At 44.6% G+C, this 27,604-nt stretch overlaps 1 protein-coding gene and 1 long non-coding RNA gene across 3 annotated transcripts in view; both read left to right on the top strand.

The window, feature by feature from the left end:
- Window positions 1-12,681, top strand: part of LOC146812371 (uncharacterized) — a 49,225-nt gene extending 36,544 nt beyond the window's left edge. The window contains exon 5 of the long non-coding RNA XR_014966840.1: window positions 12,607-12,681. This is a non-coding gene — a long non-coding RNA (uncharacterized LOC146812371). The remainder of the gene's footprint in view (window positions 1-12,606) is intronic.
- An 11,869-nt stretch (window positions 12,682-24,550) lies between these two features.
- Window positions 24,551-27,604, top strand: part of PCIF1 (phosphorylated CTD interacting factor 1) — a 157,653-nt gene continuing 154,599 nt past the window's right edge. The window contains exon 1 of one of the 2 annotated variants that reach the window (XM_085619370.1): window positions 24,551-24,633. The gene's annotated coding sequence lies outside the window, so the exon portion shown is untranslated. Of the gene's footprint in view, window positions 24,634-25,137; window positions 25,281-27,604 lie in introns of those variants that run through there. The other variant, XM_085619371.1, reaches the window with a different exon arrangement.

Raw genomic sequence — 27,604 nt, 5'->3', positions numbered from 1 at the left:
GTTATTTAATTTGATAAGGCGCACAGCTACCCAGAGGTTTCCCGGCGCTGCCTGACACAAACAGAGTAGAAAAGAGACTATTGATTGAATAACCACGTTTTTAAACATTTTCGGAAGTTCGCATAGATGGTTTAGTTACAAAGTGACACATGGGAGCAGATTGTACAAAGAGGGGCCCAGACAAGAAAAAGACTGACCACCCATTCGCAAGTCTGGTCCTGGGAACTGAAAATTTAGCCTGAGTGGAGGAACAAAGGTGCGGTGGATGATAAGGATGGACTAAGACATTCAGGTACTGAGGGGCTGTACCAGATTTGATCTTGTGCATATAGCTCAGTGCTTTGAATTTAATGCGGTTCTCCACCCTGAGCCAGTGAAGGTCACGGAGCGAGCCCGAGATAGAAGCCATTCTAGGAACCTGGCAGAGTAACCTGGCAGCCGAGTTCTGCACCACCTGAAGATTACGTATCACCTCCGTATTGGCTTCTAGATACAGAACGTTGCCATAGTCCAGCCTAGAAGTAATAAGAGCCTGGACCACAGTTCTTTGCGTGGGACCAGGCAACATCCAAAGGATTTTTTTGAGCCACTTTAGGATGGTGAAGCAGGTTGAGGCGACCTTAACTGCTTGATGCTTCATTGAAAGCTGGTTGTCAATGATAACACCTAGATTGTGCACCTGGTGCTCATGTTGGGGAAGTGCACCCATTTCAGGAGGCCTATTCTTCCCCAAAATTAGTAATTCCGTTTTATCGCCATTAAGTTCAAGCAAGTTGGCTTGCATCAAACTTGCAGTGTTTTGCAGCCCCGACTGGAGAGATGATGGCTTAGATGCCTCTTTAGTGGAGAGGGAAAAGATTAACTGGGGGTCATCGGCGTAGGAAATAACAGACAGCCCAGCATCTTCGGCGATTGTCGCGTCATTCATTTGTGAGGACCAAGTCTTGTTTTTCATCACCAGATTGTGACTCAAGGCAATGGAGAGAAGGTCAAAAAAGAGAGAAGGAAGAAGAGAAATATAGGAAAAGGGCGAAAGCAGCAGAAGAAAAAAGAGTCTACAACAGTACGGACAAAGAGGATGGAAGTGTGGGGTGGTGGAAGAAAGAGGTATGAGGTGGAATCAAGACTAGGCAGCCTTGGTATTAAGCAACAGCTGTATCTGTCTGTGTTTGTGGAGGGCTTCTAAGAAAAACATCAAGCCTTTGCACTTGGCAGTCACTTGTTACTTGGCAGTCCTCTGGTGAGTAACTGCTTTTCATCACTGGTGTCCCAAGGGCTGAATACTGCACTGCTCATAGGATGTCAACTATTTTTTATTAAGAATGGGTTTGTTGGTCGAGCATTGAATGCTTACTTTAAGAGCTGAAGAGGCTTTGAAATCCTGATGGCATGGGATACACAATAACATTCAATAAAGTTAATGCCACAAACAGTTTTATCTTTTAAGACAGGTCTGCATTTATAACACAACAGTTCAAGAACCATAAATGGTATTCTAGCACTTAGAAGTTCTATCTGCAGTCACTATAAATAAGGAAGTAGCAATAGCTGTATTGTGTTTTATAATGAATATGCTAAGCAGTTCAATGTTCTGCCTCAGCTGACAACGGGGACTGTCAATGGATCACCAAGAAACTAACACGCTCTAATATACCCTTACAGCCCGACGTAGCGTGCTCTACAGGCCATTAAAGGCCCGCTCCAGTGTTTCGGGGAGGTCCTTTAACAAGAGAGTGGGCCTTTAATGGCTGGTAGAGCGCACTACGGAGGGCTCTAAGGTTATTAGAACATTCCACCCCTAGAGGGCAGAATGTTCTAATTTGTAAAACAAAGGCCTCACGGAGCTCTAGAGGGTTACAATCCCCTAGGCTCAATAGGCCTTTGTTCAAAGCAACAGCTGTGAACAAACATTGGAATGTTTATGCTCCGGGCTTCTACCAGCCATTAGAAGTCCAGAGCACTCCACTGCCTTCAAAGGAGCGCTCAACATTCCAATGTTCTAAAATGTTTGAGCCACTTCAGCATTGATCATGCCCAAAACCTAGGAAACCACCAGCCAGAAATGAGCTGAAAGCCACTCCCTCCACTGGAAGGGGCATGTCATTGGTTGGCAGAGGGAGCTCTGGGTACCAGAGGGAGCTCCAATGTGATCCAGGCCATGGTGCCCGCTGTAGCCATGAGATGGATTGGCAGCTTATGGACGGAACTCAGTGGGAGTCTCGGCACCAAAAGGAGCCACTTGGGACAGAATTTCAACAAATTAACTCAAAAGGTCTGGTTCTAGAGACAAAAAAAGGTAAGTACTGATCAGAAGTACAGGCCTGTGACTTTGCAAATTTTTGCAGTAAGCTGCCTCAAATCCAGTGCAGCACCTTTCTTCAGACAACATCTTTTACAGCATTGGGGCACAGTTCTCGGGTGCCCTCTACAAACTTTAAGCCTGCTGTTGTAGCACCAGGCAGAGGGAAAGAGCAAGCTCACCAGCAAGTAAAGTCTGTGTCTCTAGCACACCTTAAGTTGTCTCTGAGTGCAGATATTGTTGTTGCTTTTGAACTTAGTCCAAGTCTATTCTATTCTAGATCCACATGGGTGCTGTACTAGCTCTCTGTGAGAGGTCTCTCTCAATCTCTGGAGGGTGTCAGCAGTTCTTCTTCCAGGAAGGACACAGCACAGTTTGGGGGAATCAGCAACACAAGACCTGATACTGATGTTTTGCCTATAGATCTTCTGATAAGGCTATGAAAAATATAAAGTACTGAATCTGATAAGCCAGTATTTATACGAAAGGGTAATGTGACAAACAGGAAGACAAGGCAGATAAGAGTATTATATTTTATGTAGTTGCAAGTTCGGATTTAAACCTATTTGTATTCCGACATTTGCAGTCGTTCACATCACATTCTTTAATTTTTTCTCACTTTGATATTATATTTCATGGTTTGTACCAATCCTTGAAGGAGCAGTTTTCAACCAGTTCGTCTGTCTTAAATGCTTCAGATCTTTACAGTCAAGTACCTTCATTCAGGTGCAAAGGTGCATCCAGCAGCAGATATTTTTGGAGAAAATGTGCAGTTGCTTTCAGATAAGAACACAATTTGAATAATAATGTATCAGAATGGAGGTCTCACCACGGATCATAACCTGAATTGTATAAATGCTGAACCTACTTTCTATGAACAAGACTGCTTTTTCTTCAAAACTCTCTAGGTGCAGGATATGGGGTGGTCATCTTTAGTCTGAGGAGGGAGGTTGAAGACCCCCAGTAGTGCTGCCAAGTTCTATTCAGGGCAGAATGTGCACAATGCCACTGACCAGGGCAATTGGAATTATGCGATTCTTCAGCCGTGGCGTCCATCTCATAATTATGGATTTGTTGCATTTGCCACATAATCCACCACCCGCCGTATAATCTGCAGATATTTAAAAAACGTTTCTACCTCAAATGTATCAAAAGTTACTAAAATCATGGTGACCTGTGTTGCCGTGCAGTGGAAGGCCCTATACAAAAGTTGACTGGTCATCTTTCAGATGCTTATTACTATATTTGGATGTTAAACTGGTACTAATGAGGTGAAACTTTTGCCCAGAAAGTATTACCATGTTAAAAATGGTATAAATATGAAGTAATACTATCACAAAATGTGTTGTATTAGGTTGCATAATTTCCTTTCCTTGCAGAATAACTTAGTCAGTCCTGCTGAATAACGTGGTCCTCCCCTGCCACATAATTCCACGGGTCTTGCCTCTAATATACCTTAGCATAACATACAACATAAAACTATCTGACAGCCAACCTACCTTGTCCCAGAAAAGCACACCGTACTGAGTAGACAACGACCCGAAGGTTTGGTATAAACCTGGTTTGCTTTTGTCAAATCGCCCAAAAGTGCAGATTTTCAGCAGGTCGGATGCTAGAAAGAACTTGCAACAGTTATACATAGTATAGGCAAGTGAATGTGGACATCTAGAGAACCGAAGTTTCTACATATTTTCCGTGTTTACATATTTCAAGCATGTAACTAGGTTACTCAATTGCTTGTGTTTTCAAAACTTCAAACTATTTTTACGTTTTTCATCTGGACGTTCCTTTCAAAATAAAAAAAATGCATCATCCTCTCCAGTTACGACCAACCCAGGGCTAAATTTGGAATATGAAAGACTTCAAACCCCACCAAATGAATCTGGCACAAATATATGCCAACATGCCATGGGAGTTCCCTCAGACCACCCCGCTTGATCAGAAGATGCAAGACTCCTATCTTTGGAATGTTCTAACCTCACATATGCTTTAGTGAGAACACATTGAAATAAAATACCACAAAATCCCTACAGCAGCCAAAATCTAAAATGACCACAAACACACCCTCTGCATGGTGGTTGGGAAATAACAGACCTACCGATCACAACAATCCTACTGAAAGGTCTGGCTCACTTTCATGCACTTTTCTGATTACTTCATGGAGTCTGGATAAGAGGTCACACGCGAACATATAGATGTAGTTTATGAAATCCTTGTCAAATCCAAACATCACAAGTACCTCAACTTCGAGAAAGTCCTCTTTTGGAATCATCTTAATTCAATGATGAACCCAGCACATTTCTGATTCGAACCATGTTCCTGCCTTCAAGCTGAACACCCAGAGGGAGACGCACCACTACTTTGGAAACAGTCCCAATTGAAGGCGACCATGCAACCTGTTGGGCTTGATGTGCAGTCTTTTGGAGGACTTTAGCCAAAAAATAGGTAAGAGCCAGGCATCCTGACAAAAAAAATCATAATTCATTTTCTGGTTCAAGAGTTTACAGATGCATGCCAGTCCTCCATTGAAGAGTTTATAAACGTCAACTAGGATAGCATCCTTCTAACCCATGGGATTTTATGAAAGTCCTTACAAGGTGTGCTTGACAGTCTCTTGTCATTCGCAAAACGCCGCTAAAAATGATAGAGCAAAACAAATCCTGGGAGCTAAATGGTTTGCTCCAACAACTACACACAGAGAAAAGGAGGAGGCAGGATGATGTCAGGAATGGGGCTGGAGGTGCTGTTTTCCGTCATTTGTGGGTCAAGTACGAGGAAGCAGTACCATATGACCATCCACGATGAGTGCCTTTCAGCAAAAGAAAGGCTAGCAGACAATAGAGTAAGAGTGCAGACTGGATTTAGGCTGTGCACATTGAAAATGTGCTGCCCTGTAGAACACCTGCCGAGAAGTAAGTTTCCCAGTGAGGCAATGTGAGAAGTTGGCCTGGTATATGCTGTCCACTAGTTAAAGTGGGCACCTTGTACCAGTCCAAACAACCCTTATGGTGATTAGGTCAAAGACAACATTTATTGAAATTTATCCTAGTGGTAGCTACGGCGAGCAGCCTTCAGACTAAGTCTTGAAGGAATGTTAAGCACCTTGTTTTACCAGAATGTAACCTTATAGTATTGGGTAAATGAAAGGGAAACCACACTGTAGTTATAAAAATATGTATTTATTATCTATAACACTCTCTAGTATCCTCTACATGAGGATAGAACACAAATCAAATAATACTGTTGCAAAAAGTCAAACGTAAGTAGCACAATACACAGTAAGCTCCTGGGGGAGACCAAACAATATACTAAATAAGTGGTATAAGAACCACGACTCGGGACTAGACCTAGTCTAGAAGGAGTAGAATTGCTGGGACCCCAGGGAACTACCCAAGGTGAGTGAGTAGGAACCCCACGGAGGACGGGTGTGAGTGAGAACACGACCGCGTGCTCCATACAATTCAAAGTCGCGGTTGGAAAATTAGAGATTAAGGACCCTTCCCAGCAGATTACAAAGACAACCCTTGGAACTTAAGAGTTTGGAGAGCCACCCCACCCGTGGGTACCTTTGTACCAGAGTTACCTATCCCAGAGGAGCCAGGTGCATAGGCACAAAGTGGCGTCGGAAACCCTCATCGTTCTCTATGGATGGCGACAAAGAAATGCTGCTGCTGGAAGTAAGAAAAGTGTCAGGTGGAATCCAACCGAGGATTCTAGATGGGAAGAACCTGAAAGCAGAGGGGACAGAGTCTGGGTCACTTTGGAGTGACCAGGGGCTCGGTAGACGAATGCCCAACAATGTTGGGTGCTTCAGGTGCGTTGATGGTGATCTTGAATCATCAGCTGCGAGGACCAGGAGAAGTCTAGGACGACCAGGAGCTGGAGGCGAGCTGTCCCACGATGGTGGCGAGTGCTAAGGGGTCGGTGTCCGTCAGGAGCACCAACAAGCCTTGGCAGCGGCAAGCAACGCACATGGTCAAATTCTGTGTTGATCTGGCCCAGCAAAGACCAGGAGAATCACCACAGCAAGGGGAGTCAGGGCAGGCCTGGAGCAACCAGGGGTGCCCAAATAAAGCAGTGTTGAACCTCAAGGGGACCCACAGGCCGAAAGACACAGGAGTCGCAAGGGGACCTCAGGCGGTTTCACAGGATACCAGCTAGCAGGGCACAGAGTGCGAGGATGCTGGAGTCCTTCTCCGAAAAGATGCGCTGGGGTCAGGGCTACAAAAGGCCCAATGCACGGAATTGTTGCACGACAACAAGCATGTGCAGCTGCAAATAAACGCGGTGCACAAGGGTATGGGTATATGGTCCTCACCAGGGATATCTGCCTCAATCTTAGTGAGAGGGCAGCTCAACCTTGGAGACCTTCAGAAACCCACCTTCTGTGTTGCTGGAGCCTTCGGAGTCCGCAGGAGCTCAGGATTAGCAAACCGGTCAAATGCGTTACGGTGCCTGCGTTTGCAGGGGAGTGACTCCTTCACTCCAAGGTAGATTCTTCTGTTGTCTTGGAGGTCCACAGGGTCCCGTATGGATCACGGACAGTGGCGAGTCTGGGGACGGCAAGGGAAGACTAAGTCGAGCCCAAGGGGGGTCCAGCGTGTCCAGATGGTCGAAGTGTAGTGGTATTTTCTTGCTGAATCTTGTCCACGTAAAATCTAATGTCCTGTAGCCAGGTAACCGATTTTATACCCACGGGAAAGGGTTGGACAGATTCTAGGGACCCTCCTAGGGGAGGACAGGACAGAGGGGTGGCTACACCCATGCCCTTTGTCCAGTTTCGCGCAGGAGCAAATGGCTCCCAGAACTGGTTTGAGCTGGACTATGCACAGGGACAACAAATGTGCCCCTGAGCCATACTTTCTGGCACTGTGACAGTGCACCCACCCAGCCCCAATACACTAAATCCTGTCTGGAAGGTGGTCACACCTCCCTGTGACAGGATGCCTATTGTGCTGCCTTCCCCTGCTCGAGCTTGGCTCAGCAGCAGGAGGGCAGACTCGTGTCTGTGGCGGGCAGCATCCATCTAGTGCTGTAAGGCTCGAGAATGTTGGTACCGGTCGACTTAGGTACCCCCAGAACCTCGGTTTTGAGGGGAGGAATCATACCTCCCACACCAGTTACTGGTCTGGAGGTATGATTCCAAGGTGTTTGACACCAAACATGACATACTTCGTTGCAGTCATTTTCGAGATAGCACTTACCGCGAGGTTATAATGCACCTCTACCTACATGTCGGGCAGTATCACACACAGCCCAGGAGCATGGCCTCAGATGGCTGCAGAGGGGCTCTGCTCATGCAGGAGCACCCTCTCACGTAAAACCCAGCACCCTGGCTTCAGGACTGGAAGGCCTGCATTAGGGGTAACTTATAAGATTTTAGGTGTAGTGAACCTAGATCTCTCGTAATTGGTGCAAGCACCCACTTACAGAAGCTGCAGTAGCAGACCTGAGGTTCCATTTTGCATGACCTCTCATGGGTGGCATAATATATGCTGCAGCCCATGGGAGGCCTCTGGCGTACCTATGCCATGGGTACATGTGTACCATATACTAGGGACTGTATCCAATCTGGAGTTGTACCAAAGTACATACATATCAATTTAAGGGCGAAAGCAGATAGACTGGGGTCCTGGATAGCAGGATCCCAGCCAGACTAGTCAAAACAGTGGTTGCAAAAAGTGGTGGTAACCATAAGAAGCAGATCCTACTTTCCTACAGGCAACAACAGCCATCTTGAATCTTCAGGTGTACATTTCACTGTGTTTCTCACCAACGTTACATTCATTCAGTTACAGTGTTACTGCAGCCAGACCTCCCAACATGGATGCTGGTTTTCAAGTGTCAAGACCACTAGTTCTCAAGGATTGGATTATAGTGTGCAGAGTATTATGAAGTCATCCGTGACTTGAAAATGAACTTTGAACTGTTCCTTGTGTGTTTCTTTGCACTCTTAATGGCTGAGGATGTATGGTCTGCTTAACAGTTTCTGTGATGGGCCAGGACGGATTCCTAAGACATTTAATTTGTATATACATGCTAATGAAAGTAGTATATAAGTTAATTATATTTCCAGTCTGTGTATATATCAATGTGTAGGAAATCCCAATAAGTAAATGCAGTTCCTTACAAGTCAAGTGAAGAAACTAGACTTATCTTCCACATTAGAGTCTATAGTAACCCAGCTTGAGGTAGTAATTTTAAAACATTGGTAAATGTGGTAACAAGAAATGTATGTTTAGCTTTCAGGAAACTCCTGTTATCTGTTAAAAGCATAGAGAGGTAGTTATAAATCGATAGGCCCAAGGTATATAACTTAACAGTAGACGTTATGGTCAGTGTACTAATCTGTAACAAATCTCTTTGTGTAAGAGCTCCACTACAACTTGTACACCTCCTTGATGTAACAAGGCAAAATAGTGGAGTCCTGCGTCTCTGCTTTTTCTTCTACCACATTCACTTATCCCATCTTGTACCACTGGCCTACATATCTCAGTGAATGTGGTCAAAGGTGAGGACAGTGACAGAAGAAAAAAAGATTGCTTGCATTGCATAGGTCACACAAGGTTAGTGCAAACTTGACAGGTGACATGGGGCTTCTGAGTTTGGAACCCACCTAATTTTGGTCAAACAAGAAACTATCTAAGTATCAGGAGGGACGGGAGGCCTTGTTAACTTTACAGTTACAGACTCCAGGCATACAAACTAAGTCAAAATAAGGAAGAATGTTAGCCTTATTGATTAAAGAAAAGTTAACTATACATGGATATCTTGTTATTCTAGGTGAAGCGATCACCTGTATGGGATCTCATGGGGCTTTAAAATTGTGCAATGTTGGCCAATTCAATTGTGTGTTCACTCCTTAGTTCAAGGTTCAAAAGTAGGACACATGGACTATAAAAGTTGGCATGTCAGTATCTTGTGTGTCGACATGTTTCTGCTCTGAAGTAACCCTGGGCATAAAATTATGCATCCCTCGCGGAGTTTGCGGAATTTTGCCACAAACGATATTGAGAACAAGCTGTAAAATAAGAGCAGCATCCCATGCAAGCCTTCCTGCACAGGACTGGACTCACTCAAAAACGCACCAAAAAAATCTATTCATTTGAATTGCAGAGTATAGGTTTAGGTGTAACAATGATATTTGGGCCTGAGGTTGGACAGCATGCAAGTTAACCAAACATCCCAGACCCCCAAACCCTGAAAACTGCACACCAAGGTGGAGTGGCTGGCATAAATAACACTAGCTTTTATTTTTACCGAAAATGCCTTGCAAACAAAGCCTCGGTGAATTTTAATTACGCTGCAATATTTAAGGAATATTGTGTTACTTTTGTGACAGCAGACTACCGGAAATTACACAATTATGTCTGTTCACATAATTTGGCACAAAAATCTTAGAAGAGCACAGTAACAACAAATTTAGTGAGTGCAGCCAGCTGCTGCAGTTTGTGTTCTGTTGCATTTCAGGCTATTTTCTTAGTGGAAAATGAACCCTATGGTCCATTTTGGACACAAGGTGAAATTTGTGCTAAGAAAATAGCTCTAAATGCAGGGTTAAACTCTGAACGTAATAACGTAACAGCAAATAATGCGAATTACGCCCACCCCTACTGCAAATGTCTCTCTGGATAAAAATCACACATTTTCCTCACATTCCTCTGATGAAAAGTTCTGGTATTTACATGGATCAAAAAAAATCTTATAGACCTGCAATAGGAAAGACCCAAAAATACAAATTGAAAACATTCTGTACATGTAGGTGGTGATGGTATTTGAGTCAATCAATTGATTAACCAGCACCCAAGAAAATCTAACACCCCCCCCATCTTCAAAACAAGCACTGGCATAGCCAATAGGTCTTGCCTTTGGGACCTTTAAGTGTTTTGCCAGATCTATTGGCTTTGTTAATGTGTTTAAGCTATGTTGTAGAGCACTTGTGACTGCCTGTTTAGTAGTAAAATATTGCAATAGTTGGCGTTTAGAGGAGCTCCTAGAGCTTTGGGCCCCAGTGTCACTACACCGGCCACATTATCTAAATAAAGCCTTTTTGAACTGCAAGGTAACTGCCATTTGACTGCCTGGCAGTACGACGAGGTGCTGGGGCTGCAGGAGGAGCTAGCCCGCCAGCAGCAGCTCGTGGAGCAGATCGCCGCGGAGATCCCGGAGGAGCTGAACCACCGGTGGATGGAGCGGAGGAAGGGGGAGCTCCAAGCCAGGGAGGCAGAGGGAAGCTCCGCGGATAGCGTGGGGCGCTCCCTCGAGCCGGCGGGCAGCGATCCCCTCATGGAGAGGGAGCAGGTGACCACGGAGCGAAGCACCAGCCTCTTTATCGGGCTGTGGCTCAACAAGGACCTTGAAGACCTCTGGGGTGCAGCAAGCAGGTGTGGGAGGACAAGGAGCAGGAGCTGCGCAGGCTTCTGGCCCACGTGGCCACTCGGGGGGGGGGGGGGGGGGGCGAGGAGTGCCCCAGGACAGAGGTCCCAGAGAGAGGCAGCGACCCGGAGGTTTGGGCTGAGCAGGGACAGGAGCTGTGCAAAAGCAGCACGGAGGGGCACGACGAGGGCTCTGAGCTCCATGCACAGCCAGGACTGACTCCCTGCCGGCCGTGTGAGAGTCCCTGGTGTAGGGGGAGACTCCCGCAGAGCTCTTGCAAATTTCATCTGTTATACAAAAAATTATATTTACAATGAATTAAAAAATTAACTGTAAATAAAACATTACTAAACGATCTGGCCTGTTTCCAAAATAACTTTTTACTGACATACTGCCTCCAATCCCTTTCTCAATGCAAACGGACTACCTCCTATCCCTTCTCTTGGGAACAGGCCATATCGTATAGTAATGTTTTATTTACAGTTCATTTTTTAATTCAATGTAAATATTTTTTCTTATAACAGATTTGATATTAGAATGTTATGCTTTATTCATGTTGACAAAATAGGGTAAAATACATCCGTTTGTATAATTTCAGATGCCCCTGACGAAGGGAATTCTTTTCCTGAAATGCATTGGGTTATTACAAAATAAAATAATGACATTTGGAACCTACTTCTGCGTCTGAGCCTCTGTAAACATCTACGTTATATGGAGATATGAATAAAATGAATTGAATATTTAGTCAAGCAAGAAGGATAAAAATCTCAAGGTGAAAAATAAGAATAGTGGATAAAAATTAATGTAATTTAACTCATTGGATTCATATAAGTCTTGTGACTGTGCAGCTTGGTGGAACCTATGATAGTTTCCCCCGTAGTTTTTGATCATTGCAGCGTAAAGGGATGAAGCGCGGAACAAGTATGCACGCCGAGTAAGTCTTGAATGAAGGAGACACGGATGAAATTTGATAATTTAGTGTGCATCTCTCACCCTCACTATATCATTGTATGAATCGTTTGTCTCAACAGTTGAGAGATTGCACCCTTGATAAAACAGGAAGGATGAACATGTTTTGAGAATGATAAATGAAGAAAGAAGGCATAGCAAATGAAAACGACTGACAGAGGAACAGGGTTGCTGGTCATGACTGATTTTTACGGATAATGTGAAAACAACAAGAAATTCTCTGAAAGAAAAATGTTTAGTGTTATAATAACGGACTGTTTTTTCGGAACATAAGAGACATTACACATGCGGTTATGAAATATTTTAAGATTGTGTTGGTCATCAAACAAAAACATTAAATAGATGGAAACATGGGGTCTGGGGTTCTTGAATGGGATAGAGATTCGAAGGATGTGGCATTTTGCACTGCGGGATATGTAGTTGTAGTGACTATAATTAAGACAAAGGGGAAGGGTACAAAGAAAGGAGTAAAGCCGTTGTAGAATTCAAAGTAGAACTCAGTGAATGTAATGGACCACCTGGCGACAGTTAACGAGGGAGGAGATGCATAAAACAGCCAGTTGCATCAAGGGATTTCGTTAGCATTTGAATGGAACATGCACGCCTCAACACGCTAAGGAACGGAAGGTGGAATGTTTGGAAATGCGTTTTAACTTATTGGATTCCATGGTAAGCGGGAGTTCGTTTTGAGCAGTTGCTGGGCTAACTAAGAGGTGATACCTCGTCTTTGGTTAAAAGAGGTGGTATTCCGTTTGCATTGAGAAAGGGCTTGGAGGCAGAATGTCAGTAAAAAATAATTTTTTCTGAACAGGCCAGATCGTTTAGTAATGTTTTGTTTACAGTTAATTTTTTAATTCATTGTAAATATTTTTTCGTATAACAGATGGAATTTGTTATTAGAATGTTATGCTTTATTCATGTTGACAAAATAGGGTAAAATACATGTGTTTGTATTCTTTCAGATGCCCCTGCGAAGGAAATTCTTTTACCGAAATGTATTGGGTTATTGCAAAATAAAATCTTGACCTTTGGAACCTACTTCTGCGTCTGAGCCTCTATTAACATCTACGTAATTTGAAGATATGAATAAAATGAATATTAGGCAAGCAAGAAGGATAAAAATCCAATGGTGAAAAAATAAGAAAAGTGGATAAAACTTATTGAAATTTATCTCATTGGATTCATACAAGTCTTGTGGCTGTGCAGCTTGGTGGAACCTATGATGGTTTCCCCCCGTAGTTTCTGATAATTGCAGAGCAAAGGGATGAAGCACGGAACAGGTATGCACGCGGAGTAAGTCTTGAATGGAGGAAACACGGATGAAATTTCATAATTTGGTGTGTATCTCTCACCCTCACTATATGACTGTCTCCTCAGCCACACCACACCATTGAGAGGCACTCACTCGTCACTAAAATGCATACTTTAAATGTGATCACCTCGATGGTCATTTTCTTATGTTGAAAAAGAAAGTTGATTTCAACTCATGCCTCAGCCGTCGACTTTGTCCCAGGCACACAGGCTTTTCTTACACCGCGCTTTAAATCCCCACAGTACAGTATTTCCAACATTTATGCTAATTGTTAGTCAACAAACTCAGTAAAACGGAATTTTGAGCCAGGAATCTGCTAACTTTCTAACCTCACATGCATTAACCCGCACAGCAACCTTCCATACATTTTTATATGTGTTACCCTTATTCTATTTATGTTAACCTCACAAGGATGAAATATGGAGCCAGGCCACATCTAACTATCCAACTCTGCCAAGGGCCCGCCACTCTTTCAGAATAACAGATATTCTCAGAGATGTCACCACCCCCACTATCCCATCCACAGGCTAGCCCACCTCTGTCTTAGTTTGCAGAGTTCTGCACACTTTAAAACAATGACAGAGGCACGTGGTGGGTAGAAATGGTGAGTAGAACCAAAAGACCCTCCAGGAAGCTCCGATAGCTTGGAGATCAAATTGCATATTTTCACTGGTGCTGTTCTTAAGGCACTTCACAACTTTTTTCTTCATAAAAATGTTCAGCAGTATTCAGGACATTTGCTCCCACCTTGATGTGCCCAAAAACTAATTCAAAAGCTTGTACATCCTACTGGGAAGTTACAAGTGGTTTATAACAATATATCCTATTAAAAAAAGCAAAAATGCAGCAATAATAAAGAAAAAACGCTTTGAAATCCTAATGGTGTTTTCTTGTGTTAGACGTGTCTGAACGTGTGCAAGCAGATGCCGCCTAAATGTGATTATGGTGTTTTAACAAATCACCAGGTGACTGGTGCTTCACGCATTACTGGAATTATCGCTTTCCCAGTGTTTCACTTCAAAAGCCTGGCGGATTCACCAGACCTAATCCCTGCTGGGCTCTCTCCGGTAAATATATATGTGACGGCCTGGGCCTTGTTTGTAAAAGTGCTGGAGCGTGCATAGCCTCGTGAAACAAAAGCCTGGTGCCTTTGGTTCCCTCAGCCCTGCTGGCTCAGCATTTTGCCAGATTCCTAACTTGCCCGTGTACCATCAATGGGCAGAGATGGAACTGTGCTTGGAGCTCTGGGGCAGAGAGAGGTTTGAAAACACTCTCACGCACGCAACAGACATGCTGCACGCACAAGGCCTCTGACTGGAAGCACTAAAATCACTACAGTTATAGAAACGTCCCACCAGAGTGAGGCTAGGTTATTTGCACTTGTTGCAATGTTGGTACAGTGTGCGCATTTGCCCTACACTAACAGCAGCGAGGGGCAGGTTTTATAGGCAATTCCTACACACAGCTCACAATGTTCATTACTCAAATCGCACCACCGGGGACGGCAGGGATAAACGGCTCATCTGCTCCTATTTCATATAGCAGTAAATCCACCCCCCCCGTGAAAGTGATGCTGAAACAGCCATCTGCAACAGCACGGCCGCGACAGCATGCCACAATGACGTCCTGGAGCAAAGGGGATGCAGGAAAAAAAAAGATAACATGGACAACGGGGAAGGGAGCACGCGGACACTCTAATTACAAACAGATGGCTGCTGCTCGCTCCCGCAAGGTGGATGCCAGCACGAGTGCTTGAAAAGAGCTGACCGATGTCTAAAGGTCACTTCCTAGAGCAGCGCATGCGCGCTGCCTAGGCGAGACCTAAAACGCAGTACACAAAGACTGTAGTGGTCCCTCAGAATGTGTTTCAGGGATGACTTCCCTTCAGTTGCTCCTAGCCCCTGAACAATGATCCCTGGGTCTAATGCACTGTCAGAAACAGGAGAGTATCCCGTTTCCAATAGTATTTCTTCTGTTGATAGCAGAGCTCAGGGGGCTGAGCTGTGGACCTCAGCTCCAATGAAATTGCTGCCACAGTGGTTATGCTTCAGCTGGTTAATTTAGAGTAATCTTGGGCCGCAAGAGAAGCACTTCCCGTGCAGCCCAAGGTTGTGATATGAAAGAGGATTCCAAATGGTGCTAGCGCCAAGAGGGATTCTAACCCTTGATGATGATGCGGAGGTGCAAGTTCTGCACATCACGTGAGAAGCACGAAAATGAATGTACGTTCATCCACACTGAAGGGGTTAAGGAATTAAAGTTCTAGCTGAGTGATGAGCAAATGATACCAAAAAAATTACCTGCAGGATACAAGTATCTACCTGTTTAGTGGTTTGCACTCCAACATTTTTTACCGCTTGCAAGTCATAGGTTCCAAAGGAAGTTATATTGCTTGTTTCGTTATTATATCTGTTGTGTGTAATGTGAAGGATATATGTTCTGATCCTGGTAAAATAATCTAAGTTAACGAAAATGCTAGTGCTGTGCGTATATATAGATATTTATATATAGGTATATTATAGGAAAGCGACCTTTTTGAATGGTCATCACCCCCCACACACACACTTTTTGCCTGACACCTGATGTACTTTGACTTGGTGTGCCTAGGGTCCCTGCCAATCAGGTTCCCAGGGCCTGTGTTCTTTCCCAAAGCTATACCTTTGTACCTCCAATTGGCACATCTCAGGCCACAGGTACACTCTTGTATAAGGTACCATGGGCACTGTGACCAGGGTAGGACTGTAGCACCTATTGTGCCACCCTTAGAGACCCTGCACACGAACACCCACACACTGCCATTGCAGGCTGTGTGACCTGGTGCAGAGAAAAGTGAAGAGTCGACATGGCATACATCTCTGTGAGCCATGCCTTTCAAACTACTGCCTGTGGCCTAGGTAAGCCAGCCCTCTAGCAGGGTGCACTAGACCACAGGTTAGGGATCAGTTGCATGAGCACTGTACTCCTTCAGTGTCCAAGTCCATTCTTACAGGAAACAACACGAGAGGAAGGGAACAAAACAGGGAACACTCCTAGTCCCCTCAAATAAATCAGACAATCAACAGAGGAGTGCGTCAGTGTAATATCAAAATGAAAGAGCAAGCATGCTAGTAATCGCAGTAAGTTATTACTGTTGAAAAAAATAATTCTTTTTTTATACCACACACCTTTGGCAGAAACATGTTGACCGCACCTTTAGGGATAATATATGAACTTGTAATTTCAGTTCGTTATCCCACACAGATTTTTTTACCTATGTCTGATTGGCAAAATTAATAAAAGGTTTTTTGACACAATTGGGCATTTTTAAATTTCACAAAATTCACTTTACACGTTTACCAGCTCCGCAGTAAACTGGCGTCGCAGCACGCTAGGGTGGCATTCGGCCACTCCTGGTGGGGCCCAATGATGAAGCATGTCACCAACCAGGTTGGCGAGTGAGGGCTTTTATAAAAAAACAAATGTTTTTTTTCAACAGTAACAACTTACTGCGATTACTACCATGCTTGCTCTTTCATTTTGATATTACACTGACGCACTCCTCTGTTGATTGTCTGATTTATTTGAGGGGAATAGGAGTGTTCCCTTACTCTCCTGTTGTTTCCTGTATATTAGCAGCGCATAGCTGAGAGTTTTTGCTTTTTATAAAGGAGTTGCTTGACTCCAAGCAGACTATCTCCTTTCTAAAACTTACCCTTGTGGTATATCATTTCACGATGGAAAACCTGGGACTATCTTACCCAGAGTCCGAGGTGGATGCCATTCTAGCACGCACTTCTCTCTATGCTGACCCTTCTATTTCCCAGGCCATCACTCACACGAGTGAATGGGAAAAACTTTCAGAACTCAAAAAAAAACCACAAAAAAAAAAAGAATTCGTACTGTCCTACATGGTACCATTCTGACTGAATATCTTCGGACGAACACCGCACCTAAAGGCCTGCTTGTAACCAATGCACCCCGCATCTTTCTTGAAGATGCTGTGTCTAGGAAAGATTGGGCCATGATCGCGTGGCAGTGTACACGCGACTGGCTGGTGCTTATAATAAAGACAGCAGTAAGACTTTCTGAAGCTTTGATGGTCGAAATAGTCAAAACTGAAAACCATTTTAAAACCACGTTGACTTATTACAAGAAAAAACTGGATGATATAAATAAAGATATTAGTGAATACAAAGACAGCCTGACCCAAACAAAAGTTACACAATTTCAAAAATTTAAAAAAATGTTCTTTTAACAAAGTGTACCCCTATGCTGATCCAACCTATATACCATCTAGTAGGACAAACTCCTACATCGACAGTTCAGATGATAATTCCTCGAATAGCAGTGTATCGAGCAATAACAGCTTCAGACAAAGAGAGGGGTGGAACCAGGGGGGAGAGCCAGGTCCTTCTTTCCACAACCAATGTGGCCCCTGTACCCAATACAAGGCAGTGGAGGTATGCACTCTATCCATTATCAACAACCCCAAATGCCCCTTATGGGTTGGCACCCTGGATATATACCCTCTGTCCCTTTTCAGTCCAACTCCTACCGACCCCCCTATTTTAGAAAGGGGCAGAAGAGGCAAGAGGAGAGGACAGACAAGTACACAGGGAACAAGACGACCCAGTGGGGAATCACACTGAGCAAACAACAAGCGAGTACGAGTGCACAGGGAGTCCGATTGTCAACCTCTCTGATGTAACTCTGTCCCCAGCAGAAACGAAGGTTTAAGAGAAAGGATTGGGATTTGTTCCCACTGCCCGTTTAGACAAATTCCACCTTCATTGCAAACTTTCCAACTTTTCCGGAGATCTCCATTGAAATTCACAGGTCCCCGACATCTCCTTGGCACTCTGCATCCAGCCACCCCTGTGTCCCTGGTGGTGGAGCTCCTGTGCAGATTGGTGGCCCCTGCAGAGCTGATCCTAACCCCAGGAGCTTTGCTCCCACAGCCAAGTGGCCTGCTCGCAAGGAGTCCCTGACCGAAGGCCCCACTGGCTAACATTGGCCTCCTGTACTCTGTGCCCGGCCACCCCAGTGCTACTGGTGGATCCATTTGGGTGCCTAACTGGACCTTGATTCTAACCCCCAAAAGCTTTACTTGTAAGTTGTTTATTTACCTGTAAACAGTTAACAATCTTTTTTCCTACTGAAGCCAATGTTACGAGTTGTGTTCCAAAAAATGTGTTGACCTGCTGTTTAGTATGGAAAGAAAGTATGCTTTAACTTAAGAACGTCACATTTACCTGTAAGTGACCAACTCTAGTGTATATCTCAGCATATTACCTCAAGAGCTCAAAGTAACTGAAAAGTAATCCAAGAGTAATCGTACAGTATTTTGAACTGTTTTTAAGAGCAAAACTCACCTATAAACTATTCCAGTGCAATCCACAATTGCATTTCTGTGTACAGCTTTCCAATTGAAAGTATTTCCTGCTTGCCTGTGCCAAGTCCTGCTTGGTTCTACAAAGTAAACTATTCATATACATTTTTATACTTGCCTAACTGGTCAGGATTATGTCTGAGTGTGCGCCAACAGCCTTGATTGAGTCAATAGAATAAATGCTTAACACGCCCTCTTGCTCGCCCACACTACCACAGAGTTGTTAGTACTTGTCTAATTAAAGTTTGTAAATCTGTGAACGCGCCAAAATCCATGGGAACACCTTCACAGGTGAGACTAACACAAAGCAGAGATTTGTGCTGCAATACTCTGGATTTATCAAGCCATGCAGAGAAACACACGGTGGCATGGCATGGCCTGATAAATCTGACTTAGGTTTTTCGTGCCCCTTGTGTGGTGCAAGGGCAATGCAAAACCTAGATAAATATGCCCCTTAGCCTTTCATATTGCAGGCACCTCCTTCTAGAGCACATGAAGCCGATTTATCAAAAAGTAATACAGCGCTATTCTTTGACAATAAAATTAAAACCACATATGCCTCTTTCCCCTCTCAGGCAGAAGACCTCGGTTGTCATAATACTAACGTGAGTGAACTTAGCCCTCCGCTAGAATTAAACAAAGCCCCCTTATTAACTGAGTTTGATCCCATAACAAAAACTGAAGTCAGCGAATGCCTGGGACGGATCAAGTCCGGTTCCCCAGCCGATCCCTTCCCCCCCGCCCCTGTGCTAAAATTTTACCCTTATTTGTGGATATCTTAACTATTGTTTTTAATTTGTCTCTGAACCAAGCCACATTTCCGCATAGGTGGAAACTAGCACAGGTTAAGCCTATCCTTAAAAAAACCCTTGCCGACCCCAGTGTACCCGCAAACTATCGTCCTATTTCTTTGCTTCCTTATTTTGGAAAGGTACTGGAGTCTTTAGTTAATAAAAGTCTCACCGCCTATCTTGAAACTCATAAGCTTCTTGATTCTTCTCAATCTGGCTTTCGTGCGGCTCATAGCACGGAGACCGCCGTTATTGAAGTAGTGGACAACATCAGACTGGCTTTGGACCGTCGAGAATCTGCAATCCTGGTCCTCCTGGATTTATCTGCAGCATTCAACACCATCTCCCACAGTATTCTTAAACATCGTCTGTGGGAGATTGGTGTCAGAGGGAGGGCCTTTGACTGGTTCGATAGTTATCTCGCAAACCGATCCACTGCGGTTTCCGTGGATGGGATCGTTTCCAGCTCATATCCTGTAACAGTGGGGGTCCCGCAGGGCTCTATTCTCAGCCCTATGCGGTTTAATATATACTTAACACCTTTAGCTGATATCATCAGGTCTTATGGTTTTGACACACTATCCTATGCCGATGATACCCAGCTGTTAGTGACCTGTGACCCCGACCAGTCTGATGTCCAAACCCGTTTTAAGAGCTGTTTGATCCGTGTAAATGAATGGATGAGTCTAAACAAGCTCCAATTGAACGGCGGGAAGACTGAAGTTATCTTATTTGGGAAAGCTGAACAGCTCTGGACCAGCGCCTGGTGGCCATTAGAATTGGGCACCTGTCCCTCCCCCAAGTCCGCAACCTAGGCATCACGATTGACAATTCTTTATCTTTGAAGACCCATATAAATCAAGTGCTTGGGACCTGCTTTGGGATGATGCGTATGTTACGCAAGATCTTTAAATGGCTACCCATTGAAGTAAGAAAACCCCTGGTCCAGGGTCTCATCGTTAGCCGGTTGGACTACGGCAACGCTCTTTTCACCGCACTCAACCAGGATTTAATTTCCAAACTTCAAATCCTTCAGAACACTGCCGCAAGACTTGTTCTGAATCTTCCTTCCCGCACCTCCTCTGCCCCCACATTAAAAACTTTGCACTGGCTTTCGATCCGCCAAAGAGGGCATTTCAAACTTCTAAGTCTTACGCATAAGATAATGTATGGCACTGGTCCACTTTATTTGGCAAAAAAACTCCAATGGTATGTTCCTCGACGCCCCTTGCGGTCCAGTTCCAGACTCTTTCTTGGCCAACCTCGCATTCGGACAGTTCGCAACGGAGGTCGGTCCTTCTCATACCTGGCCCCTTTGCTCTGGAATAAACTTTCTCTGGATCTGCTTTCTATACCTGACCATTTACTCTTCCGTAAAAAGCTGAAAACTTGGCTTTTTTCCCATTAAATGTTGTCGTATGATCACTTTCAGTCACTCCCGGTTTCTTTGTCTTGGTTGCTAGCGCCATGAGACCTTTGGTGATTTGTGCGCTATACAAAAATCTTTGACATAATACAGCGCTACAGGACATGGGCAGAAATGTGCCTCATTTAACATTAAATGGCACATTCCTCGATACCAGGCACTGGCGCACAAAATGCTCCCAAGTGCCAACACATGGTGCAAGATATCCCACGTTGTAAGCAGGATTGTTTTGTGCAGGAGGGAATACTTTCCTGCAAAAAAACACCCCCCCCCCCCAAAAGGCATTTTCCTCTATGTGTGCTGCATTCTTTAAAAAATGTTTCCGAAGAGCCGCAGCACTAAAGTTTAAAGACATCTGGCCTGTAGCAGCCACATCATTGTGCTCAGTTGCACCAACATGCGCATGAGCTCACCGCCTGTCTAACTGCTGTTGTCTACTTAATTCCCCTCCCAGGCAGTTACATTTCAGAAAAGGAGCCCAATTAAAATAAATAATTCTTAACATGGACATAACTGCCTATTTTCATTCACACTTGTACCTAGGGTTGCCACCTTTATCAGAAAAAAATACCTGCATTTTTCTGTATTGCCCAATAGTTGGTAGGTGGAAAAAAAAATGTAAGGCTTCTTATAATGACTCTGCACCAATTTAGAACATGCATCATAAAATATTTGGATTAAATCGAAGCAGCCAAAACATTTTATAAACAGCATAAGTCACAAAGATGACAAAGCAGTCTTGGCCAATTAATTCTCATGGTGCTGACACACAGGCGAAAGTTTCTAAGGGAACCCTAAAATATAATGTACAGATTCAGTTGTGAACTACTACGTCTCAAAGAGCTAGTGCATGAGGGGGAGCAGACACACTAGGAGCACCCTGTTCTATTGTGATTTCAGGACCCACGTTAAGCTTGGAAATCATGCGCCAAGTCCTCTCCATCGTCAGAAGGTAGCGGAAGACAGCAAAAACAATGCTTTGACTCATATCGTAACTTAAACTACAAAGAGCCTCAATATTCTTTTACTCCCTAAATTTCGGCATATTGGGAGTATCCATTTTTTTCCTCTCCTTCACATAGGTGGGGGCAGAACTGTGCATGCGCTATAGTTTCCTTGCAGGCATCACAGAAAGGGCATGCCCACCTATCAGTTTATGGGGCCGACCCAGACTTGAGATGGAGGAGAGCAAGGGAAGGGTGCCATAACAAATGGAGGTAGTTTCCTAGATGCAGCAGGTTCAATCTCGTCAAGGAACCGCTCTGTCTTAAACTCATCCTTCACCAAGAGAAAAGCATTGGTTAGGGGGCCGAGGGAGGGATGTGACTGCATTAGGTGCATTGTGTACAGGCCATAATTGGCTTTGATGGTATTCTTGCTAATACACCCAGCTTTCATGTCTTCCCACAAAATCCCATTACCCGACTTTCTCAGTGTGCCTTTTATTTATCTAATCTATGGGATTTGGTCAGAACATGGCAGGTCCAATATTTCTTCCAAGCCCAGGTGATATAAGCTCAGGAGTGGCACAGAGCCCCCTCCACTAAAGGATTGGTCTCATCCGTATCCCTTCTGAGATCGACTGAATACCCACATCTCACCTGTTTGGAAGCAATGGGGTGCGGACAGGGAGGCCTGTCAACTGGCGCAGTAGTCTATTTTCCACTAGAATAAGAGCCACTGCAGCCCCAGAGCTCCACTCCGTATAGGGAAGCCTCCATGGCCTATTGTTTATAAGTTTACAGCACCTGGGAAATTTGTATTTGGTGCTACTCTGTACTTTAAAAAAATGTTGATCAAGTTTAAGTCTGTACCTAGCAATACAGCGAAAACAGTCCAGCTGCTCAGCAAGGATCAATCCTAGGTACTGAAAAGTGTGCACACGCTCCAAAGAAGAGCCTTTAAATATTGGGTTTAGTGGTATTACAAGGACTAAGTACGGTGGATTTTGTTTTAGTGATATTAAAGTGTTGTCTGCAAGCCTGATGCCTGCGAGGCTTGGAGAATCCCCTCCCCCACCCATTTAGGTTGTCAATTAGGTCATTAACATAGATTGCAAAAAAAGTAATTGCTATAACACAACCTTTTCTGGCCCCTCTTGCGACATTAAAGCGCTCCGTCACCTCGTCTAACTGACCGCACCTCACCTGTGCACATGGTGTTGGCCAGCAAGTATTTAAAAATATCCATATCGGCCAGCCCCTGCCAGAGTGTGGGCCTCGGAACAAGGTCAAAGGCGCAACAAAGATCTACAAACACTACATACATACACCCTCTCCCATAACCACAGTCTTCCAGAAAAGCATTTAGAGGCAGTCCTGATCCAGCTTGCTGGTGCTGTTCCTGAAACAGTCGATAAGGCTTCTAGACCTATAATTAGATGGAAATGATGGGCAGCCCTTTTATATACGGGAACGATTTCTGCCCCCCAGGGAAGCCCCCACTCAATGTAACATTAAAAACTAATAGGGACCCAAAACGCTGAATCTCCATGCAAGAGGTCATCCGGAATTTTATCGGAAACTGCGGCTTGAAAAGTGTGCGACCTAATCGGCAGCAGAGACATTGGCATCTGTAGCACCTGATGACACCAGGTTCCAAAATGACCATTGATCTCCCTTTCGCACAGCATCTAGAAGTCCTTCCCACTTCTCAGCCTGCCACTCCCATTTGGTGTGGCAAACAGCCCTTTTATACACAACCATTCTAATGTCAATCTCATTTCTGTCGACTTGCTTTAGAGCAATACTGGTCCGCCTGCAGAAAAAGTTAAAGCATGTTGGAGGAGTTTTCTTCCATGCCGTTTTATTAGTTTCAACAAAGAATATTCTACGAAGCTCTTCAAACATTTCAGTGTGACCTGCACTAATCTCCAGTGTATCGCATGTGTGCCAACCCTGGTGAGGATAGTAGCCCTTCCAGATGGTCTGTTTTTGTAAACTGCCACAACAAGCTCTTGAGAGTGAATCTGACAATTTCAATCTGCGCATGTTGTTAAATAGCCTCAGTCAGGCGCGCAACACCCACTGGACTCAAAGGGCTTCAGCCCCCCACTGTGTGTGGCAGCCCGGGATGAGACAGCTTCCCGGGCACACTCACAGCCGCACTTCACAGGGCTTTAAAAGACCATTTGCATGTTAATGAGGCCTTGCGGTTGTTTCACCCCTTCTAAGAGCCCCTGCAGCTCCACTCTGCCTATTGCTTAAAGATTCAGCCCGCCCCCCACCCGTAATTTTTTCTTAGCCGCCAAACCCCCCCCCCCACCCCCCCTCCAAATTTGGCTCTAGTTGCGCCTCGGGCCTCATTCTACTATCGAAAGGGTTTTAGTGTGGGGGGGGGGGGGGATTATAACTGCCAAGCCACAGAGTGGAAGGGCAATGATAATAGAAAATGCGTTGTGATCACTGTCCTGTCTTATGGAGACTACTATGTCAATTAAATAGGTCCACACCTACCTAAACGTAACCAATGAGGCTGGTCCAAGAGGGACGATTAAAAGTATGTATAACTTCCCTATCGGATGCGGTTCTGCCATTACATGCTCGTTGCTAAATCAGCCAACTGGTACCTATCTATCAATTTGCAATACGCTCCTTGCTCCGCCCTGAACCTCTATTTTGATCTTACTTCACCCTCCAGAAAGCAAAATCGTAAGCGGGCTTAACTTTACACCGTTGAGGATGAAAGGTCCTCTCCCCATTCCAAAGTGATAGTGCTGACGGTTTTCAGAATATGCTAAATCACCTAACCAACGATTAGCGGTAAATACGAGCCTCATTTTTAAAGCCACTTTTACCGATTCATCTTCGGGGCATCTCAAAGTAGTTAACGGGGTGTCTCAGAACAGTTATGTTTTAGAACTAGCAGCGATATTCACCAGAATGTCCGCATCAGAAAACACCTGTTCGCATACGCCACTCACAATATGGCGTCCATCGCCTGACAGAACGTTGCTCGGGGCTGCGCGTGCGCACTTGGCAGGGCCGGGTCCGGAATACAAGATGGCGGCGGCGGTGGGGAGGGAGAGGCGGAGGCGGGACAGCAGTACGCAGAGTGGAGCCTGTTCCCGAGTCCCCGCTAATCCAGCCCCAGGTAAGGCTAGCGGCCACTCCGCGCACTGTCGATACGACCGCCCAATAGCGGAATTACTCAGGCTTCCGAATCTGCTACCGGCAATAAGAACGTAGTCTTATTTAACAGAAAATTCACCAGAAAACGCAACAGTCGCCGGCGCCCGCCATTTTGCTGCTTCCCCTTCTTATTGTAGGCGGGAGACGCGGGCACGCGCACTGCCAAAAGAACAAAGAAATAAAAAGTAAATAAAATTCAATCCGCGGTCAACTGAAGTTAAAGGGTTGCGTAGAAGCCGTGTTTAGAGGCCTACGGGCCACCATCGTCCGAAGGGAAGAATCCGACCGGAGACTGCCGAGCTCACGTCCGTCCCCCACGGCTCCCGTTCTCCTTCTGATACTCGTCGCCCTGCTGCCTTTTGTTGGCTCACTCAGTCAGCCCAGCGGGCCGGGCGCGCGCGCAGGGGGAGGGATATGGCACGAGCGGCAATGGCGAGCGCGTGCGGGGCGGGGAGTGCGCCTGCGTATACACGCAACCACAAGAAATCTACCTTAGCGCTACACGATGGTGTAGGGGCTGGTTTGACTGTCGTAGACGCTATTGCTGCCAGCGCCTTGCTCCCCTGTAGAAGTCATGCGCGGCGACGGTGGTAATGAGGAGTACACCGGGTGCGAGATCATCATTTTGTTGGCAGTTGACAGCTCGTGCTTTTGGGGACATTTAGGCTTTGAAGTTTCCGGAAGAAAACTAATGCCGTTTATTAATGGCGGCCACCTCATTTCGAGTGACGAAGGAGGTGGACGTAGCCATCGTTCATTGCCGTTTCAATGAACCTTTGGACAATTAAGACGAGCAAAACCTTGTTAACGAAAATGCAGCTGTGAAGCATTTAAGCACATTATCTTTGTATATGGACGTGTATTTTTTTGTGGGTAAACGACGTTAATAAGCACGTTTTGGCCGTCTCTTGGTTGACGGGCTCCTCAAAAAGCTAAAGCACCATTTGTTCACAGGTGCACGATAGTCGACAGCTAGGGCTCCCGGTTTTATGGTATTTATTTTTTTAACATTTCCGTCTGTATTTATCCACATTTATTTTTCGGCCATCTTATTGGTATAGTTCCATATTTATTTTGTGCTTCGGGACGCCCCGTTGCTGGGGCAGCTGTCGCGCTCAACAAACCTATAACATAACATAACATTGTATATTTCTGTATTAAACAGAAAACATGCACTCATACGTGGATACCTGCCACGTTTGAACTGACTAGGCATCCAAATATAACAAAACACTACACCCACAGGTAAATATTAGTATTACAAATATTTATTAGCATATTCCTGTATTCAAGCACATGTATTTTTTTTATTATATAAGGTCTATGTGGTCAACTATTGACAAGAATTCAAGAAGGACAGCATGGAGAGTCACTCACAAGCACCATTTTCTGTATTTTTCCACTTTTAAAAATAAATACAGACAGCTAACACATTGTTTTCTGTCTTTATTTATCTGTAAAAATCAGTTAAAACGGAAAACTGGGAGCCTTATACATAAGCCATGTATATTTTTCTTGTAACACTCAAGATAAATAATGAATTATATAGGCTTGATATTTTAAAATACAAAAAAGACATTGTAGACTGAGATTAATTTAGAACGTTAATAATTAATGATTTGCTGAAACAGCCGGACCAAATTTCACATTCACGTTTGTTCATAAAGTGTTTTGCAGCCAAAATACAGTTGCTTGAATAAAATGAAAAGTGAAAAGGGTTCAGCAGTAGGACCCAGACACGTGTGTGTGTGTCTATATGTATATACCTATATGAATACACACAAGGGGCACACTGTTGTAGCAAATGGGAATGCAATAGGGCTGGCTTATGAATGCACTGTCATGCCAGGTATAACAATCCATGTAAGCTAGTGATTTCCCTCCCATTTTGGTCTGCTGCCTGAGATAAACACAGTATATAACCTAGTTTTATAACACACTTTAATAGTGGTACAATGGCCCAGGCAGCTGGACTAAACAAAGTGATCCGTGCTGTGTGGGGGGGACAAGCACTGTTTTGTAGAAGCACACAACTTCTGCCCAATTATAACATGTTCCTGCTCCCAACATGTGGGTGGAGCCAAAGCCCTCTCCTAGTGATTCTCAATTAATTGGCAACAGTTCCGCTGTCGAGTCAGACCATAGTGAAATTGCTGATATCAGTGCAACAGCATGCACACCCAAAATATAGCAGATTGACTTAAACACAACATGTTTTTGTAAAGCGCACGTATCACCCAAAGGTATCAATGCGCTGAATAACAGTTGTTTTATTGTTACCCAACGGTACTCATTTTATCAACCTCAGATGGATGGAAGGCTGAGTGGACCTGCTGGGATTTGAACCTGTGACCTTGAGGTCAAACACACTCTTACAGTGGCAGCATTAGTCCACTGAGCCACCAGACCAGACACTTAGAGTGGTCAAGGCAGTTGCTTCATGCAGAAATGTTTGGAGGGTGACACCCCCAAGTAAATTAATTCTTGGCAGTTGGTTCTGGTGGCCCTGAGTTGGGCCTGCCATGTCTGGTTTTTCTCGGTGTGCATCAAGAGTAAAAGTCAAAACTGACCTTTGATGTAAAACCGGTGAGAGAGAGAGAGTGAGATATACACCTAGTGACTGATTTTCCAAATGTGAAACCAGATATCCTGTAATTAATACGGCCTCCCTTCTTGTCCAAATTAATGATTCTAGGCAAGCATTTTATTCCTCAGAGCCTCCTTTAAAAAAAATTTTTATTATCACATATGAGAGCACTTTTAATTACTTGAGTTCCGGATGTAACCTGTACAAGCGCCTCTTAAGTTTGATTTTATAGACTATAACGTTGCTCCATCTATAATAAGATTCTGGGCCGCTCTTAGAGTTTACATGACTACTGACTTGCCTCTTAGTTCACTGATGGCATTGTCGTGGGGGGTGGCAAGCCAGC

The sequence above is a fragment of the Triturus cristatus genome, chromosome 7, assembly GCF_964204655.1.
Source record: "Triturus cristatus chromosome 7, aTriCri1.1, whole genome shotgun sequence".
Classification (NCBI taxonomy): Eukaryota; Metazoa; Chordata; class Amphibia; order Caudata; family Salamandridae; genus Triturus; species Triturus cristatus.
This window is presented reverse-complemented; position numbering and strand designations above follow the sequence as displayed.